The 20,173-nt window shown below is 41.8% G+C and overlaps 1 protein-coding gene and 1 pseudogene across 4 annotated transcripts in view; one reads left to right on the top strand and one right to left on the bottom strand.

The window, feature by feature from the left end:
- Positions 1-20,173, bottom strand: part of INSC (INSC spindle orientation adaptor protein) — a 120,458-nt gene that overhangs the window by 91,161 nt on the left and 9,124 nt on the right. Inside the window, exon 1 of one of the 4 annotated variants that reach the window (XM_059137017.1) lies at positions 10,165-10,231. The exons of the other annotated variants lie outside the window; for them this stretch is intronic. The gene's annotated coding sequence lies outside the window, so the exon portion shown is untranslated. Of the gene's footprint in view, positions 1-10,164; positions 10,232-20,173 lie in introns of those variants that run through there. 4 annotated transcript variants of the gene reach the window in all.
- Positions 523-13,674, top strand: LOC131818812 (CGG triplet repeat-binding protein 1-like; annotated as a pseudogene).

Raw genomic sequence — 20,173 nt, 5'->3', positions numbered from 1 at the left:
ATGGAGGGATGACGACAACAGACAACAAACAAATGACAGGTGTCTGCATTTGCTAACCGGAAGCCCGACTCCCTTCCAAGGTCACAACCACACCTAGCCCTCCAACTCTCTTCCTTCACACCAAGTGCCTCCTTCTGCTCCCACCTCCCTGACTGGGAGTCCTCCAGCTTCGTCTGGTGCTGGCCCTCTATGACACAGCCAGAGGACAGAAGAACAGTCCTTAGAAAAATGAAGCAGATCGCCAACACTCCACTCAAACGGAGGAAGGAAGAGGGGCACACCTCTTCTGTCCCTCATTTCTTGGTTCCTTTTGTGAGAGTCATGTGAACGGCTGTGGGCCCTAAAGGAATCAGGGATGAAGAAACCACAATCCCAGCTAAGGCCTTAAGTGTCACTAGCTTTACAGAGAGACCTGTTTCAAGCATGCAGCGCTCATGGAAGTTCCCACAGCCTGCTGCCTTGGCAGCCCCCTCCCTAAGCCCTATGCTGGGTTCATTCTAGTGAGCAGAAATCCCAAGTACGATGCCTCCTGACAGCATGTCAGAAAATGGATCAAGGTAATCCCTTTGTTCCCCACTGTCTGTCCTCAATGGTGTTGCAAAAAGAAGTTGGATTGGGGGATCTGACAGACCTGGATTCAAATCCTGACTCTATACCAGATTAGTGCATGACCTTGAGAAAATCATGAAACCCCATGAATGAGGTTACCTCAATTATACCTGCCTCCTAGGAGCCTCATAGGGGTTAAATGTGATCACTTGCAAAAGCCCCTTAAGAGTTGGGAAAGGACGGGAAGAGGGAAGGGAAAAGAAAAGAAAAAAAGAAGAGAAGGAAAAAGGAAAGGAGAGGAAAGGAAAGGGGGTGATAACGGGAAAGAGAAGAGAAGAGAAGGGAAGGGAAGGGAGGGGAACAGAACGGAACGAATCATGTGCTTGGCACATGGCAGCCTCAAAGAGGAAGTGTTCTTCGTGGAAGGAGGAGTTGAGAAATGTGTCTCAGGGCAGAGATGCTGTCTTGGCCCTGGGAACAGTGGAAAGGACACAGGCAGGAGTGCGTGAGAAAGAGGAGACTCCATCACTTCCGTCCCCACCCCACAACCCTGCCCAAGGCGCTTCCTAACTCATCGGCAATCTCACCCTCGAGGCTGCAGCCTTGGTTCTCTGGGGGCTCTCAGCAATGCCTCCCCCACCAGAAAAGGGTAGTTTACAAGACAAACCTGAAGTCTTAAGTGCCTCTGATTTAATTCAATGCCTGCTGTGACAACTGCTCATTTGGACAGCTCATTTCTGTTCCTGCCTCTTCTTAGAGGCAGACCTTGCTCACCTCCATTTGGCAAACAAGCCAGCATGGACTCAGAAGGAAATGGTGGGCGATTTACAGTAAATTATTCAGTTAGAACCAGGATGGGAGCGGCTTCTGCCATTGTTTGATGGACCAATCCTGGTATGGTTCAAGGCTGGGCTGGGAATATTTAATCTGCAGAATCCATTAGGGCTGTCAACAAGGCAGGACAGTAAATATTGTGGAAAGAGGTTAAGTTCCGCTCTGTGCTAGGTATAGAGAGGAGGCAGCTGGGGCAGTGGGTGGGGGAGGAATGAGAGGTGGGGATTCAATCAAGTCCCTCATTATGTGATCCCCCACCCCCTCAATATTTCTCTTAGAATTTATCACAATTGTGATTAAACAACTGAAATTAGTGGCTTTAAGTTTTCTCCCTTGAGGATCCTGGGAGCAGGGACTGGAGGTCTGTCCTGCCCACTGCTGTATCCCCCACACCCCCTCTGACAGGTGCCTGGTGCACAGTGATCAGATCGATGAACTCTTATTGACTGACTGGGTGGGTTCTTACCGGAACCCCAGTTTCCTCACTGGTAAGAGACAGGTGCCTATGCTGTCACGCTGTGATCAGTACTGGTTGAGAGGGTTGTGGGAGGGCCTTTTCCAACCATACATGCTGCAGGGAGAGGGCTTGGCATCCTAACACCCACTGAGACAAAGCCACTTGCCCCTCCTGAGTTTCTGTGGTCCTCACTGTTCAATCATACCTGGCTGAGCAGGCTCCTTCCCCACCATGAGCTCTTTGCTCTGCTAGGCAGGTTCTCCCAAACAGACAGACAGACAGACAGACAAGAGACAGTTGCATGACAGCTGCAAAAACTGAGGGACAAAAGAGGGATTGCTAAGGGATGTCCAGAAGGCTTTCCAGCTGTGTTAGGCGGGAATGGAAGGTGGGGAGAAGGGGTCACGGCAAGTTTCTCAAGGCATGACCCTAAAAGTGACCCTTGCAAGAGGCATTTGAAGACAGAGGAAAGGGGAAGGTGCTAAGGGAAGAGTGCAGGGGCAGAGAGAAGAGCATGGGAATTTCAAGGAACTGCAAGTGTCTCTAGAAGGCTGTAGTGAGCACTTCAGGCTGGGGGAGGGGTTTAGGGGCAACTATCCTAGTGGCATGGGAATGCAGAAGAAGGAGTGACCACTTTCAGCTGAACTGGGTCTTATGTGCAGGGTGGGATTTTGCCAAGTGAAGATAAGACAAGGACATCCAGTGCCAAGAGAGCAGTGTGAGAAGTGGCAAAAAGACCAGAAAATGAAGCAAGTATTCAGGGACCCAGATTCCTTCATGGGGCTGAAGGGAAGGTGCCTCTGTGGCACCTTCTTTGGATGCCAGATTCTTTGGGCTCTATCCTGTGGGTAATAGGGAGTCACTGAAGGTTGTTTGAGTAGGGGACTGAAATGATCAGAGTGGAATTTCAGCTTCCATGGTGACCAGTAAGTGGAGGGACTCCAGGGAGTGAGGCCAGCAGCAGGGGTCCATTTGAGACAGATGCTACTCCCACGGGGGACCACAAAAGTCCTGGGGTTAGAGCCATGGGGACTTGCAGTAGAAAGGAGGGCAGTTACAATGAGCTTTAGGAGGTAATGACAATGAGCTTCCCTCCTTGCCCCCTCTCAAGGCCCTGTTGATCTGCAGGAGGGTGGCAATAGTCATCGAGACATTTCAGTATTGCAAGCTGGGGTGGTCAGCATCCTGCAGCAATCAGATATCTGACTCTCTGACTCTCATTTCCAGGGGAGGCACAAGAAACTAAGGAGGCGGTCACCTAGCTTGAATGGACTACTGGAACCTACTGAATGGACTGAGCCTTATGAAATACAGACAGAGCAACTCTCTAGAGGAAGCCCGAGTGACATTTTACAGCTGTCAGGCAACAGGGTCCAGTAAGTGGACAGAATAGACCTCCGGGCTCCCAGAGCTAGGCAGCCCAGAATGACTATGTGTCAGGTAGGGGCCACCTACACCTGAGCTCTGTTCCTCCATTCCAGATTTAGAACAGTTTCAACAAAGCACAGGCAAGGCTCCGAGTTTCCCCCTGATTAACTGGATACATCTATCTTCTAGGCTTTACCTGAAAAGTAACAAGAATCCCAACTGCACAAATATGTCAAGGGTAAGACTATAGCCTCCAGCCTCCAGCCACAATCTAGGTAGCCTTCCCGGAGGAGCTCACATCATAAAGCTAGAGTATTAGAATTAGTAGGAGGCCTTAGGGATTCCTGCTTTGTAATAATAACTATAATGATAATAATGAGAAGGAGAAGAGAGAGAAATATTTAGGGTACAAACATTATGTTAGACATTATGGTAAGTGCTTTAAATTTCATCTTCAAAATACTCTTGTTATCCCCATTTTTCAGATGAGGAAACTGAGGCACAGAGATGAGCCTGGGCAGATGGAGAGACCCATTCAGAGAGGGGAAGAGATCTGCTTGAGGTCACATAGCAGCTGAGCTATATCTGGGACATGAACCCTGGTCTCCTCACTGCCATCAACTTCCCCATGGGAAATCCAAGGAAGGCTTTTGTGTGATTAGAGCACTGAGAGACCCACCCAGGCTCGGAGTGACTTACCCTGGGAAATCAATGGTTCTGGCAGTTCGCCATCTACAAAGTGGGATACTTATTCATGCTCTTTCTCTTTTGCTGCTGCTATCAACACAGGGAAATGAAAAGTGGAGAGAGAAATTACAGGGATTCCTAGTCTAATTAGGCCCAGTTTTGGAATGAGCCAGGCAGTTTGATGCAGACTCCCCAGGGGTCTGAGAGAAGGAACCAGAGTCAAGATCTCCCTACAAAGTTCTATGTGCCCCAGTCCCTAATCAATATGACAGCCCATCCTCTAAATGGCTCCAACTTGTCAAAGATAAGCCCTAGGCAGCCTTTCCTGAAGGAGCATGTGTAACAGTCCTGGAGGAAGCCCAAATTCCTGGAGACTGGAAAGCCATGCTGACCCCCATCCTATACCCCAGGATGGGTTCTTCCTGGCTCCAGGACTCCAACACCCCAGCTGCCCATCAGATGAGCGCCCAGCCCTGAACCACAAAAGGAAACTGTGGTTGCAGGCATTTGGGAGCTGGACTTGAGCTGCTGACTTTCTAAGGCTCAGAAGTGAGCAAGTGGCGCCCCAGACCTCCAGGACCTTTGGCAGAGCGTAGCCCCTGGGAGATACTCGGCTGGACCTTTTGGCCACCCCAGTCCACACCTCTGTTGCTTAAGATTATAGATTCGGAGTCAGTTACTAGCTGTATGATCACGGGCATTAAGTGTCCTTATCTGTAATGCTGGGTTTATAAGAAGGACAATGGAAGCAATGGTTCCTTCCTCAGGGTGCTATGGTGTGGATCATTGAGATCCTGTGTGCACCCAGCACATGGGGTGCTTGATATAAGACTGGTTCTATTTCTCTCCTGGTGAGGACAAGTACCTCGCAGTCGGGGAACAGCCAGATGGAGGCCATGCTACAGCCTCCTGAACTATATCCAACTAGTCAACTGCTTTTTACTCTTTAACTTTTTAATTATCCCTTCTTACTTTCTAACTTTTCCTGATGTGAATGTTAGCCAACTGCTCAAACGTTCCTTAGCTCTGATTTGCAAAAGTGAGAGCTCTCTCTCCCTGGGCCCAGATCCCAGGGTGCTAAAATTAACAACCAGTATACTTTAAGCTAATGACTTACTGGTCGTGACTGCCACAAAGAGACATAATTTTCAGATAAAAGCCATTAGAGAAAATTGAATAGCTCCAGCGTGGTGAAAATTTGGATACATCTTGTTTCATAAATCACACTCAGAGGTTACACTGGGCAAGCTATTTCCCTCTCTGAGTCATGATGAGGCCCCAGTTTGAGGGGTTCTATACACCCTTGGGAAAGAAGACATAGGGGAGAGAACCATGCAATCTGGAGCATAGAAGGAGTCAAACATGAACAGCCCATTCACAGAATGTTGTCTTATTAAGACTCTTTTAATTCTGATATGTCACATGTCCTGGAATACTGTGTCTATTGACAGTGAACCCTCTCGACCCTGACCCTAGTTCATGTACCACACAGCCAGAGTCCAGAAGTTGATGAGTGAGAGTAGGATGGAATAAATACCTACAAACGTTCGAAGTCCCATCAGTTCCAAGACTAAGATTGTTTCTCAGCCACTGCCTTCTCTGCTCATATGCATCCATTCACAATAATAGCTAAATTTTATTATACTCAGGTGGTTCTCAGATGCATTTTTTTTTCATATTTTAGCAACTGAAATAAGGATGCATGTTTCAGTCAATGGTCTCTTGGCACTGTGTCACAGTTTAATTGAAAGCGTATTTTCTCTTTGAAGAAATAACAGGTCATCTTATAATCTGTAGCATCTTAAATTCAATGACATATAGTACTGGGCACTTAAGTATATGCCAAGCACTCTTCTAAGTGCTTCCCAGAAATAAATTCATTTATTTCTCAAAAAATCCAAAATAATCAGTACCACTATTATCCCCATTTTAAAGATGCGGAAATGAAGACCCAGAGGGATTCAATAATTTGCCAAGGCACACAGCTAGTAAGCTGAGTGGCAATAAAGATGACACCCTCTCTTTAAGGAATTTCATACCATGCCACTGTTTTTTAGCTCCTGGTTTTGAGGTGACTAAATAGAGTCCCCTTCTTATAGAGAAAGATCACACATGAATTTTATGTTTGGCAATATGGTGGATCACATATCTAAAATACTTCTCCATAAGAAGAATTTGGAAGGACTGGTAAAAGTGTTCTCAATGTTTTTAAAATGCATCACAAAAAGATAAGCAATCTGGAGAGGCCAGGAAGAAAGCAAAAGCAGGAACCAGAGGTAATAAGCAAGAACTGAAGGAGCAAGAACTGAAGGGAGTTTTTGCTCTAAGAACATCTGCTACTGTACTCCTTAAGCTTCTGTTTCACATGTGTATGGGGCAGGGAAAACTAGGCATAAAGCCTAGGGGTTAGGGAAGGAATCAAATAGGGGTCCAAAAGATCGGAAGCTCAATGTTGAGAGTAAATGAGAAATAATCTTCCATACAGAAGAGGCAAGAAAAGTGTCCCAAATTTTGCATTGAGTAAAGGGAAGTAAAATCTCTCCCAAGAATTAATGACCACAATATGGCCGTCATATAGGTTTGTGGCCTGAATTCACACTATCTGGAAGGGAGGGATTCAATTAGAGAATTAAGTTTCAAGAAATAAAAGAGAGTCTTGGAAATATTTTCAAGGAACAAAGGCTATAAAATATGACCAAGCAGATTTGAGAAAGAACCAAATTTGAGATGGAACTTTTATAAATTAAAAAATGTATAATTAAAATGAAAAACTCACTGGACAGATTAATCACAGCTAAGGAATGAATTAGTGTACTAAAAGGACAAAAGAAATGATCCAAAATATAGCTCAGAAAGACAAAGGGAGAGAAAACGTGAGTGAAATAAAGCTAAGGAATAAAGAGTTAAGTAGTCTACCAAGTATTTAATCAGATTTCCAAAGACAGATAAAATATAAAGAACAGAGGAAAAAGTGATATTCAAAGAAACAGTGGCTGAATTTTTTCCCAGAAATTTTGAAAGACAAAGCAACTTTCAAATCCAGGAATGCCGATGAATTTCAAGCAGGAAAAATACAAAATATATACACACCCTAGAAAACTCCTAAGACTAAAGAACACCAAAGATAAAGATTTTAAAGCAACCAAAGGGGGCAAAAGAGGAGAGAGAGACAGAGACTCAGAGAGACAGAGAGACAGAGAGAATTAGACCAACAGGTGACCACTTAAGAGCAACAATGAAAGTTAGCAGGCAATGAGAAAATATCTGATTACAAAAAATAATTGTCCTAAAATTCTATATCTGTAGAAACTCTTTTCAAGAGTAAGGATAAAGAAATTTTCAAACAGGTAAAACCCCACAAAGGAAATTATAAAGGATTTCAGGCGGAAAGAATATAATGCCAGAATGGAAGATTTGAGATACAAGTAAGAATGATGAGCAAACTTACTTGTAACATTTGAGTAAATCTAAACAAACCTTAATTATAAGAAACAATTACACCTCACCTATGAGGTAAGGGGAAAAAAGATAAATTCAAAATACTGTATGCAAATTCCAAAGATGACGAAAGTGTTCTAAATTTCTTTTATTTGAGGAGAAGGAAAATAGAGATGTAACTTTAGCCTTATTAGGTAATGATTAATGCTTTAATATCTAGGGTTACCTCATTAGGTTATGATAAATGCTATAATATGTATGCATAACTAAAATAATTTACATAAAAATAAAAATAAATATTACCACTCAAATAAGTTAAAAGGGGAAAAAAATAAATGAGTAATTAAAAAAGCAACAAAAAAGAAGAAAAAAGAAGTTTGGGAGGCTATTATTGGTGAATAATAGTAATCACAGTAAGGGGAGGACAAATTAAACGAGCTAATTGTAAGCAAAGATTATAAAGTGTGCATTCCACTTACCACATTTACTCACACACACACACACACACACACACACAGGAAAAGAGAGAAAGAAAAGTAGAGAAAAAAATGAGAAAGTGTGCCATGTTCTGGCAACAATATCCTGAAAATAAAAAGACCCAAAACAACTTAAAGTTAAATGCTCCAAAAGATAAACCAGAGAAATATTTACTTAAAGACATCTTCAAGACAATAACCATTATGGAAATGAAGAAATTTGTTACATAAAAATAAAAAGACAGACCCGCCAAGAAAATATAATAGTGAGGATGTACATAATAACAACAATAATCTTAAAATATACAAAGCAAAAATGATAAAATTTCAAGGAAAAATGAACTAGTCCAGAATCACAAATGGAGAGGCCAACACAATTTTGCCATTAATTGATAGCTCAAGCAGAAAAATTATCAGTGAAGATATAGGACATTTGAATGACACAAGTTAGATTTAGTATTTATAAACAGAACACTGCATTTAACTTAACAGAAATACACATTCTTTTCAAGGATTCATGAATTGTTCTTTTTTTTTTTTAACAACTAGATACTAGAGCATAAGCAAGCCTCCACAAATTTCAAATGATTGGTATCCTATAGACTGCAATCTCTACCCCAATATAAATACCCCCATAATTTGGATATTTTAAACATATAAATCAGAAGTCAAAGAAGAAATCAGAACAGAAATTAAAAAACAAATCCAAATTATTATAAAAATACATATACAAAAATCATGTAAAGAGATAAAATTAAAAGCAAAAATTACAGCATTAAATAAGAAAATATAAAAAGTAGATTTTTAACTTCTAAAATAAGACACTTTATTTTGTTTGTTTCTTCTCAGCGTAGCAGTATTCATTGTTTTTGTACCACACCCAGAGCTCCATGCAATACATGCCCTCTCTAATACCCACCACCTTGTCCCCCCAACCTCCCAACCCCTGCTCCTTCAAGACCCTCAGGCTGTTTTTCAGAGTCTATAGTCTCTCATGATTCACCTCCCCTTCCAATTTCCCTCAACTCCCTTCTCCTCTCCATCTCCCCATGTCCTCCATGTTATTTGTTATGCTCCACAAATAAGTGAAACCATGATAATTGACTCTCTCTGCTCGACTTATTTCACTCAGCATAATCTCTTCTAGTCCCATCCATGTTGCTACAAAAATTGGGTATTCATCCTTTCTGATGGAGGCTTAATACTCTATAGTGTATATGGACCACATATTCCTTATCCATTCGTCCATTGAAGGGCATGTTGATTCTTTCCACAGTTTGGCAACCGTGGCCATTGCTGCTATAAACATTGGGGTACAGATGGCCCTTCTTTTCACTACATCTATATCTTTGGGGGTAAATACCCAGTAGTGCAATTGCAGGGTCATAGGGAAGCTCTATTTTTAATTTCTTGAGGAATCTCCACACTGTTTTCTAAAGTGGCTGCACCAACTAGCATTCCCACCACCAGTGTAAGAGGGTTCCCCTTTCTCCACATCCTCTCCAACACATGTTGTCTCCTGTCTTGCTAATTTTGGCCATTCTAACTGGTGTAAGGTGGTATCTCAATGTGGTTTTAATTTGAATATCCCTGATGGCTAGTAATGAACATTTTTTCATGAAGACACTTTATTTTTTTTTTTAATATTTATTTATGTGAAAGAGAAGGAGCACATGCAAGCAGGGGGGAAGGGAAAGAGGGAGAGAATCTCAAGCAGATTCCCTGCTGAGTCTGGAGCTCCATGCAGGGCTGATCTCATGGCCCATAAGATCATAACCTGAGCCAAAACCAAGAGTTGGACACTTAACTGACTGAGCCATCCAGGCATACCAACATAAAACAATTCAGAGAAGAGAATAATTCTAAGGAAATTAGCAGAAGAAAAATAGTTAAGATAGGAGAAAAAACATTAAGCAAAACACAATGAAGACACAAAACAAAATGTAAACATAAATGAAAGGATCAGTAGAGTCAAAGTTAGTTTTTGAAAGCACACACAAAAAAATAGACAAAACTCTGAGATGATCAGAGGGAAGAAAGATCAGAAAAAAAAGAACACAGACAATATTAACAATAAAAAGGAATTTATAACTACAGTGCAGCAGAGATAAAAGAATATTATGGATAATATTATATGGACAGGAATATTCTACAATATTATTATTCATAAATGCAATATTATTATTCATAAATAAGTTGGACAAATTTCTAGAGAAATGTGTTAGCCAAAATTGAGTCAGTAGGAAATATATCTACAACCATGAAATAAACTAATTTTCCCATAAGGAAAACCAAGTACAGAGAAGTTCACAGATGAGTTTCTATCACTTAAAAAAAATAAATAAATAAACTCACCGAAACTTTTCCAGAAAACACACCTCAATTCATTTTATGAGGCTGACATAATTTTGATACTGGAACTAAGCAAAAACACAAGAAAGGACATTTATAGGCCAATATGATATACAAACATAGATGAAAATACACTAAACAAAATACCATCAAACAACTCAGCTGCATATGAAAAGGTTAACACCATGGCCAAGTTGGTTTTAGCCTAATGTTTCAGCTGTTCTAACATTAGAAAACAGATTAATGAAACTCACTGCATTAATGCGCTAAAAAAGGAAAACTTTATGATCATCTTAATAGATGAAGAAAAACAACTTTATAAAATTTGACAGTCACTTATAATAAAACCTTTTAGTAAACTAGAAATACAACAGATCTTCTCTAAACTGATTAAAGGGCATCTACCAAGAGAAAAAATACCAGGAATGACATACTTATTGATGACATGTTGAAAGCATTTCCTATGAGACCAAAAGCAAAATAAAAATCCCCAGTTCCCACTAACTTCTATTCATTATTGTACTACAGATCTTAGCTAGTGTAGAAAGAAAGAAAACTTATAAGAATGGAAAGAAACAAAACTGTCATTATTTGCAATTAATATGATTTTCCACAGGGTTGCCACATCTGCCTATGCACAACAGCACACAGCCAAGGGAGTGAGAGGAGCTTGCATTTGGCATTCTGCTGTGACCACCCAGTCACACTCCTTACACAGACACAAACCTGTAGTCCCCTGGGCATGCCCAGTCTCCAGGGATTCACATCTCTCCAGATGTCGTTCCCTAATTCTTATTAAAATGTAGCATGAACTAGCGAGTCACTCTCATTGTGAATATAGAAAACTCAAAAATATCTATAATATAAACTATTCTAATTCATAAAATGGCTTAAGAAGTTGGCGTTAAATGAATATACAAAAATCAAGTGTAGTCCTAGACATTGACACAAATGTAAAGTGAAATGTAGAACAAAAAGCATTAATAAGAGCAACAAAAATATGTAAGGTATATACATGTTAATCTTAAAATGTGCAAGTTCCTAAATGAGAACAAATATTATTAAAATATATTAAAGAAGGCCAAAATAAATGAAGAGATAATTCACATATATAGATAGGAAAATGTCAATTTACTGTAAACTGATGTATAGATACAATGTAATCCCAATCAAATCCCCATAGGATTTTGTCCTAGAACTTCATGAGTTAAATCTGAAATGTATAACCAAGATTATTCCTGAAAAAGAAAAATAATATCTAAGGTTAAAAACAAGACAAGGGTGCCCACTTTCAACACTCCCATTCAACACAGTACCAGAGCCCTACCTAGAGCAATTAGGCAAGAAAAGGAAATAAAAGGAATCCAAGGCAGAAAGGAGGAAGTAAAACTGCCTCTGTTTGCAGATGACACAATATTATGTATAAAAAAACCCTGAAAATAAATATATATAAAAAATTATATATAAGAACCCTTAAAAATACCCAAAAAACTGTTAGAACTAATAGATGAATTCAGTATATTTCGGGATTAAAAAGCCACATATTAAAAAAAAGTTGCATTTCTAAACATTAATAACAAACTAAAGAAGAAATAAAGAAAATAATCTCATTTACAGTAACATCAAAAATAATAAAATACTTGGGAATAAATTTAACTAGGGATGTGAAAAATATGTACACTAACAACTATAAAACACTGATGAAAGAAAGTGAAGAAGACAAAAATAAATAGAAAGTCATACTATGTTCATAGATGAGAATAATTAATATTGTTAAAGTGTCTATACTACACAAAGCAATTTACAGACCCAATATAATTCTTACTAGAATTCTAATGACATTTTTTTTTTTTTTTTTTCTGTTTGGGTTCTGTGACTTTTTTTTTTTTTTTAATTTTTTATTTTTTATAAACATATATTTTTTATATACATATATTTTTATCCCCAGGTCTGTGAATCACCGGGTTTACACACTTCACAGCAAATATAAAAAGATTTAATTTATTTATTTGACACAGAGACATAACGAGAGCAAGAACACAAGCAGGGTGAGTGGGAGCAGGAGAAGCAGGCTTCCCATGAGCAGGGAGCCAATGCGGGGCTCCATCCCAGGACCCTGGGATCATGACCTGAGCTGAAGGCAGATGCTTAACAACTGAGCCACCCAGGTACCTCTCTAATGACATTTTTTCAAAGAAAAAGAAAACTATCCTAAAATTCATATGGCACCACAAAAGCCTTCAAAGCAATCTTAAGAAAGAACCAAACTAGAGGTTTTCTCCTTTCAAACTATATTACAAAGCTATACTAATCAAAACTGTGTGGGAAAATGATAAAAACAGATACCTAGACCAGTGGGGAAAATTGAGAGCCCAGAAATAATCCCCCACAAATATGACTAACTAACATTTTACAGAGAGCCAAGAATACTCAATGGGGAAAAGAAAAGCTCTTCAATAAGCAGTGCTGGGAAAACTAAATATTCACATGCAAAAGAATGAAATTGGATCCTTCTCTTATAGTGTCCACAAAAATTAATTCAAAATAGATTAAAGTCTTTGTTGTCAAACCTAAAACTATAAAACTAGAAGAGAGCATGGGAGAAAAACTCTCTGAAATTGGTCTCGACAATGACATGGTGGCCGCCCTGGGCTCATGAGGCAGTGAAAAGACTGTGACGGAGAGGAAGGGTCTTCCTCCTCCCTCACCCCTTTGTGCCTTTCTTTCTTCCTCCTCCTCTCCTTTCTGGCCAAGTCTCATCCATTTCCCCTAAGGGCACTCTAATGCTACATAAAGGCAAGACTTCCCAGCACCGCAGGAAAATAGGGTGCAAGCCCACAGACTATTTCCCCATCATCACTTGTGCAAAAACTGATTTGAACGCCTATCTGGGTTTGAACAAAGGCAGTGCCAGGATTTCAAGTGTCTCTGTTTTTGCACTGGAGACCCTTCCCTGCTAAGTATGAAGATGAAAAAAACTGGAAACTGATCAAAACCTTATTCAGAGTTGGAATAGAAAGATTTACGGTGACAGCACTACCTGGCTGAAACTGTTCTGAGATTGCTTTGCTGTAATTCCCCTGAATCCAGTCACTGAGTTTGGAGGTGAGCTGCACAGAGAGGGAGGAAAACCCGTCTGCCCTTCTTGCAATGCGGTTTCGAATCACGCTCGCAAGGCTGCCGTTAGCGACCACCTCAAGTCCAAGACTCACACCAAGAGCGAGGCAGCATATGAAGAGCAAAATGTGAGAATGAAGCAGAGGCTTCTAACTGCATCCCTTCAATGCTAAAGTACTGCACAAACAGAAAGTCACTGCTATCCAGGACTGTGTGAAAATGTGCCTGGAAGCCAACATCCCACTTGAGAAGGCTGATCACCCAGAAGTCCATGCTTTCCTGTCTCGCCATGCGAAGAACGGAGCCTCCATACCTAAATCAGACCTGCTGAGGAGAGCATATATGCCTCATGGACATGAGAATGAGAATAAATTCCTCAACTCACAAGACTGTTGACAAGGAGGTTGTGTTAACCATGTTATCAAGATAAATGTGGAGTATTTGAGTTGACAACAGCAAAAGAAAATACAAGCAACAGAAGCAAACAAAAACAAAAATAAAAAACAAAACCAAATGGGACTATAACAAGCAAAAAAATGAAAAGACAACCTGTAGAATGGGAAAAATATTTGCAAACCACACATCTGATAAGGGGTTAATATCCAAAATATATAAGGAGCTCCTACAACTCAACAGCAAAAAACAAACAAACAAAAAACCCCCTTAATTTAAAAATCAGTTTAAAATGTAAAAAGGCTCAAATAGACGTTTCTTCAAAGAAGACATACAAATAACCAACACATACATGGAAGTTGCTCAGCATCACTCATCATCAGGGAAATGTAAATCAAACCACAAGGAGATATCACCTCACCCCCGTCAGAATGGTTAGCATCAAAAAAGACAAAACAAATGTTGGTGAGGATATGGAGAAAAGAGAAGCCTTGTGCAATGTTGGTGGAAATATAAATTGCTAAAACCACCATGGAAACAGTATGGCGGTTCCTCAGGAAATTAAAAATAGAACTAGCATACGATCCAGCGATCTTACATCTAGATATATATCCGAAGGAAATGAAACCAGAATCTCAAAGAGCTACTCATATCCCCACATTCCTTGCAGCATAATTCAGAAGAGCCGAGGCATGGAAATATCACATTTTCTATATATATGGAACACAATATATACACATATATATAATATATACATATACACATACATATATATATATACACATATATGTGTGTGTATATATATATATATATATATATATGCGTGCAGTGGAATATTATTCAACCATAAAAAAGGAAATCCTGCCTTTTGCAACAATATGGATGGATCCTAACAGCATTATGCTAAGTGAACTAAATAAGGCAGAGAAAGAGAACTATTATATGACCTCATTTATATGTAGAATCTAAAAAAGCTGAATTCATAGAAACAGAAAGTAGAATGGGGGTTGCCAGGGGCTGGGGGTTGGGGGAAATGAGATATTGGTTAAAAGGTACAAATTTGCAGATGAATGTGTTCTAGGGATCTAGCATATGGCCCAGGGGATGACTATAATTAGCAAAACTGTATTGCATCTTTGAAAGCTGCTGAGAGTAGATCCTCAATATTCTCACCACAGTTACAAAAAAAAAAAAAAAGTTAACTGTGAGTTGATGGGTGTGTTGACTCACCTTACTGTGCTAAGCATTTCACAGCCAATACATATATCAAATCATCACGCTATATACCCGAAACTTACACATTATTAAATGTCAATTATATCTTCATAAAGCTCGGGGAGAAGAAAAAACAAGAAGGCCCAGGCTTGATCAGATACCTACCACCACGCTAACAGTCTGTGACAGAGAGCAGAGGGCCTGCTTTCTGCCTGGGCAGCCTGTGCATATCCAGGGACAGCCCCTCAGCACTGCACCTAGGGCTTCCCCAGCTTAGGATACTTTAACCTTACGGAGCACCCATGTGTGGGGTCTCATGCTTTTATCCTGATACTTCTGCCACCTGATTAAAAAAAAAAAAAAACCCACAGCCCGCATCTCATACAGTCCTTATGACTCCTTGACAAACCCAAAATGTGGCACAAAAAGAAAACAGACTAGCAGTTAAGAAACCAACAGTCTCCCCTCAGCTCTGCCAATAACTAACCTTGTGAACCTGGTCAAGTTACTAACCTCTCCAGACCTCTTTTCTCAAACTGGAGATAATAATACACTTTTGATTAATCTGGCACAGTTGTTGTAAAGACTGAAATATAATAATGGAGTGGACACTGCTTTGTATCGCTACACGAGGTCATGAAAGTTAGAGGGATTTTGTTAGGCAATATGGTCTGTGGAATAAGAGTCTCTTAAAAGACCCGAAGGAATAAATCTAAAACAGTGGGATTTCAGGCAAAGCGAAAAATGAACCCAGGACCAAGATAGAAATCTAGAAGTTGGGGCCTAACCAAAAATCTCTATTAACATAATGTAAGCAAGAAACCCAGAAGGTTATAAGAGGACAGGTACTCAAGAATTGGCTTTTCCAATCCTGCAACTTGTGCAAAGGGAAACCAAGCCCGGGAGAAGGTGAATGACTTATCCAAATCACAGAGTGAATTCGTGGCTGAACCCAGACTAGGACTCAAGTACTTTCTTCCCTCCCTCTCAGTTCTGTCCTGATACTGGCCCATGATGCTATGCTGGTCTACTCTGGCCCACTTGGAGAGAGAGTGTAATGACCTGTCACCTGAAAAAAATGCCACTGCCTCCTCACTGAGGGATGCTGAACTTGGGGGCACTTATTTTCCTGCATCTGCAAGTTCAGCTTGTTCATGAGGATAAGTCACTCTCCTCCATGTGGAAATCCCTCTGCCAAATCCACAGTACAAGACAAACAGAAAGTGTTGACCAAGAGCTTAAGAACCAATTCCAAACCCAGTACTGACCCAGACCACAGGGCCTGGGCTGGCAGGAGCTACGGCCCAAATCCCTGAGACTCTTCAGAAAACTGTCTCCTGTTCAGCCCTCCCCACTAGGATCCTGGATGTGTCAAAGGACAATTCCATCTGTAATCCTGTCTTCAAGTTGCAGACTTCTGCATGCTGTGGTGAGAGGACATGTTCTTAAGGAAGGGGCTTCTAGCTGGCTGGGACAACAGAAAAGCAACGAAGTGGATCTAGTGAAGTCTCTGGGGGCTGAGCCTCACAGACAAGACCAACTCTGGACTTGTGTCCCAAATATGCATCCCAGGTATCTATGTGGGGGCTGCCTCCCACAGGGGAGGCTCCCTATCTCCTGCTGGGCAGGGACTTTGTCTCTTGCAATGACCTCAGGCACGGAACACCCTGGACTATTACACATCCATCTCCTTACCGTCTTGGCAGTCACTTTCATGGGTAGCCACCTCCTTTACTCACTCACACCCATGGTCGCCAGTGAGGCTTTGCTAAGAGCTCTGAGTATAACTGCAGTAGAAATGGTCACAGGCCAGGCCACACGAGTGCATGAGGGATCCAGAACCAGGCTCTATCCACATCGGCAGGCAGCCCACCTCTGGCCCAGCCTGAGACCTAACACCTTCTTGGTCTGGATCAAGAGGGAAGACGGCATGGTCATGGTTGGGGCAGGGGTGTGGACAGAGCATCTGCTCTGTATCAGGCCCCAGCTAAATGACAGAGAAGTAAATAAATCAAACAATTTTCTTTTTCTTAGAATTTCCTCTTCCACTGAAAGAAATATATAAATGTATAATTCAATCTAGTAATTCCCCCAACAGGAGTTCAAATAAGATGCTTGACCTTTCTCTTGCCACATGTGCTCTCTCTATGGCCTTAAACATCTTATGTCCCTTCTGGGGACCAATTGCCAATTGTCCTATCTAGAAGAGGAGGGGAGTGGATCAAATGAACTTCTACTCTGAAATTTATGTTCCCACAATCCCATGACTCCCTCCCCAGAAGCTTCTACAAAAGTCATCATGGCCAGAGGCCAGACCCAAACTCTTCTCCAGATTGTTCTGCCCACAACTCAGCTTGTTCTATGTTCTTTGCTCAAAGGTGAGTTACAGAAGACATTTGGAATTTGTCCCAGTGATAGCTGTTCACATCACCTGCTGCTATCATTGGCCATTAGAGCCCCCACAGCATTGCATTCCTGCTCACTGGGCACCTGGGGGCCACCTCAACAGTCTCTCCACTCTCAGAACCTATGGGTCATATAGCTAAGAAAGCTGGCACAAGGCAATTGTTTTCTTATTGGCCTCCAGCCTACCCCAGGCATTCTGGTGTTAGTTTCAGCCCCTTAAAATATAGCTTTCATAACATCTCCTTGAAAACCCCTTACGTCTCCCCATTATCTCTCTTTTTAAAAACATTTTATTTATTCATTTGACAGAGATCACAAGTAGGCAGAGAGGCAGGCAGAGAGAGGAGGAAGCAGGCTCCCTGCTGAGCAGAGAGCCCGATGTGGGGCTCGATCCCAGGACCCTGGGATCATGACCTGAACCAAAGGCAGAGGCTTTAACCCACTGAACCACCTAGGCGCCCCTCCCCATTATCTCTTAACTCAAGTCTGAACTCCTTAGCCTGGCTCTCATGACTCCCCAGACCCTGCGTCCAGGTCACCCCACCTCAACTGGCATTACCACCCTTTATTCCCCCCCATCCTTTATGTTCAAGCCACAAAGCAAGTTTCCTGCTATTCTTTAGAACTGATTTGCTGCCCCCGCCCATCAAGATTCAGCATAAATGTGGCCTCCTCCTGGAAGTATATTCACACTCCCCAAACCACAAGGCATCCAAAATACTGAAGCATTGACATGATTTATTCTGGTCTTGCCAGGGCCCACTTGGTTTTCTAACTGACTGGTGATCTCCCATGGGTGTATCTAGCACCCCCTGCTGGGGTCCAAGTCCTTGAAGAATACGTTCCAAGCAACCAGCCTTTAGCATAATGCTCTATGTGCGGCAGGTAAAGACTTACTAAAGACCGGTAAAGACTTGTAAAGAATTGCCTTGAAGATAGCTGGACAGAGGATGGAGGGACAAGGGAATGGATGAACAGTGATGAAAAACCTCAGACAGAGGCCATGTCACAGTGGTAAAAGAAAGACTGAAATGGATGGAGAAATAAATAAGTAAGTGGACCTCGGTCCTGGCCACCATAATAACTCAGCTGCATTACTACAACAGGCTCCTAACTTGCCTTCCTGCCTACTCTCATCAAATTGCCATCCCTGCAGCCAGAGCATGTCATTTCTCTACTCAAAACCTTCCAATGTCCACATGTATCACCCAGATTAAGAGCCAAAGTTCTCCAATAGCCTTCATGACCTCACCAAATGATTGCACTGACTTCAACTCTTTGACTTTCATTTCATTCCAGGTATATGGACCTTCACGTTCCTCAAGCATTCATCAGGACTTCCACCTTTCTCTTCCCCCAAATATTCACACAGCTTGCCCTTTCACTTCCTCCTGGCCTCTGGTTAAATATTTGCTCATCAGAAAAAACCCTCCTGAGCCTATATAGATACATAAACCTTCCCCCACACTTGGGATTCCCTTGCCTTTGTTGTATTTCTCCACAATGCTCAGGACCATTTACATGCTGTATATCAACCTGCTTACTGTCCATCTTCCCACACCAGGAAGCAGATTCTACAAGAGCATGTGTTTTGCTCACTGCTGTATCTCCAGTGTCTAGAACAATGCATGGCCCAGAGGAGATACTAGGTGGATAGCTGCTGGCTGGATCAGTGAGGGATTCAGTGAATGAGTCTGTAACTGAGATCCCTGACACCTTTGGGCATTTTTCTAAGATGTTTTTGTCTGATGTGGTTGACATTGTCTTGTGTCTGCTCAGTTCTAGCCCTGTCTAATATTACAACAGATGGACAGCACACATTCTTAGGGGTTCTTTGTAAATGGAAAACTTAAGAGAACTGAACGACATCTTCTGGAGGGGATATGGCCAGAATTAGTCTACTGCCTGCTTCCTAAGGCCACATTGTAAAATCCTGCTTTCCCTCTTCCTGCCAGCCTCTTTGCAAATTCCACAAGGCTAAAAGCACAGTTCTGGTAGAAGATGAAGAAGAAAACAAAAGCGTCCTCTTTCCCATGGTGGAACTCTGAGGGGGCTGTGTTTCTCTTGGCCCTTTGGACCCCAGGCCCAACCACCTCTGCAGAGCCCAGCTACTATCTTCCATTTATCTGATCAAGGAGCCTAATTCCTAAGCTCATATCACACTGAAAAGGGGGACAGGACACTAGAAGAATAGAAAGTGGGATAAGAAGGGCAATCGTCGTGACAGCTTCTGGTCTCCCTTTCTTCCTGTTAACTACCTACAATCACACATGGCCCTCAAACAGCACAGTTGACATCTCTCCACCCCAATGGTCTCTTTGTCTGAGCTTTTGGGGTGTGAGAACCATATGAAAGAAGGATGAAGAAGAGGGACTGCGATTCACCATTCTTGAGTCCCTCTACAAACCCAATACAAATTCTTGTCTGTGGCTGGACAGGTGAGTGTTGAAGGAGGGTGAAGGGAGTAAGTGACTTAAGTGAACACCAAAAAGATCATTGAATGGGTGAGTGAGGAAAGGAAGAGTCAGTGAGCCACAGTGACTGAATAGGCTATCTGTCCCAGTGCTAATGGCCTCATTGCAAGGATGGCTCCCTGGGCTTAGTAAGACTCTCCAAATGCTCTTGTAGACCTAAGTCTAGTACAACCTCAGGGGTGGGAAGAAGACTGTCAGCTCCTGTTCCACGTATCATGCAAATAACTCTCAAGCTCCAAGCAGGCTTCATAAGTTTGTTCAGATCCTTCATAAAAGCAGCCATGGAGCCAAGTCAGGACCACCTGGAGGCCTCTCAGATCTCCTGTATCCTCTACAAACCAGGGTAGATGGGTGAGCCACAGCTCAGGAATGCCTTGTGACTTAGCTCCCTTCTCCAGGGAGTTCCT

The sequence above is a fragment of the Mustela lutreola genome, chromosome 1, assembly GCF_030435805.1.
Source record: "Mustela lutreola isolate mMusLut2 chromosome 1, mMusLut2.pri, whole genome shotgun sequence".
Taxonomy (NCBI): Eukaryota; Metazoa; Chordata; class Mammalia; order Carnivora; family Mustelidae; genus Mustela; species Mustela lutreola.
The sequence above is the reverse complement of the archived record's forward strand: the minus strand, read 5'-3'. Positions and strand labels throughout refer to the sequence as shown.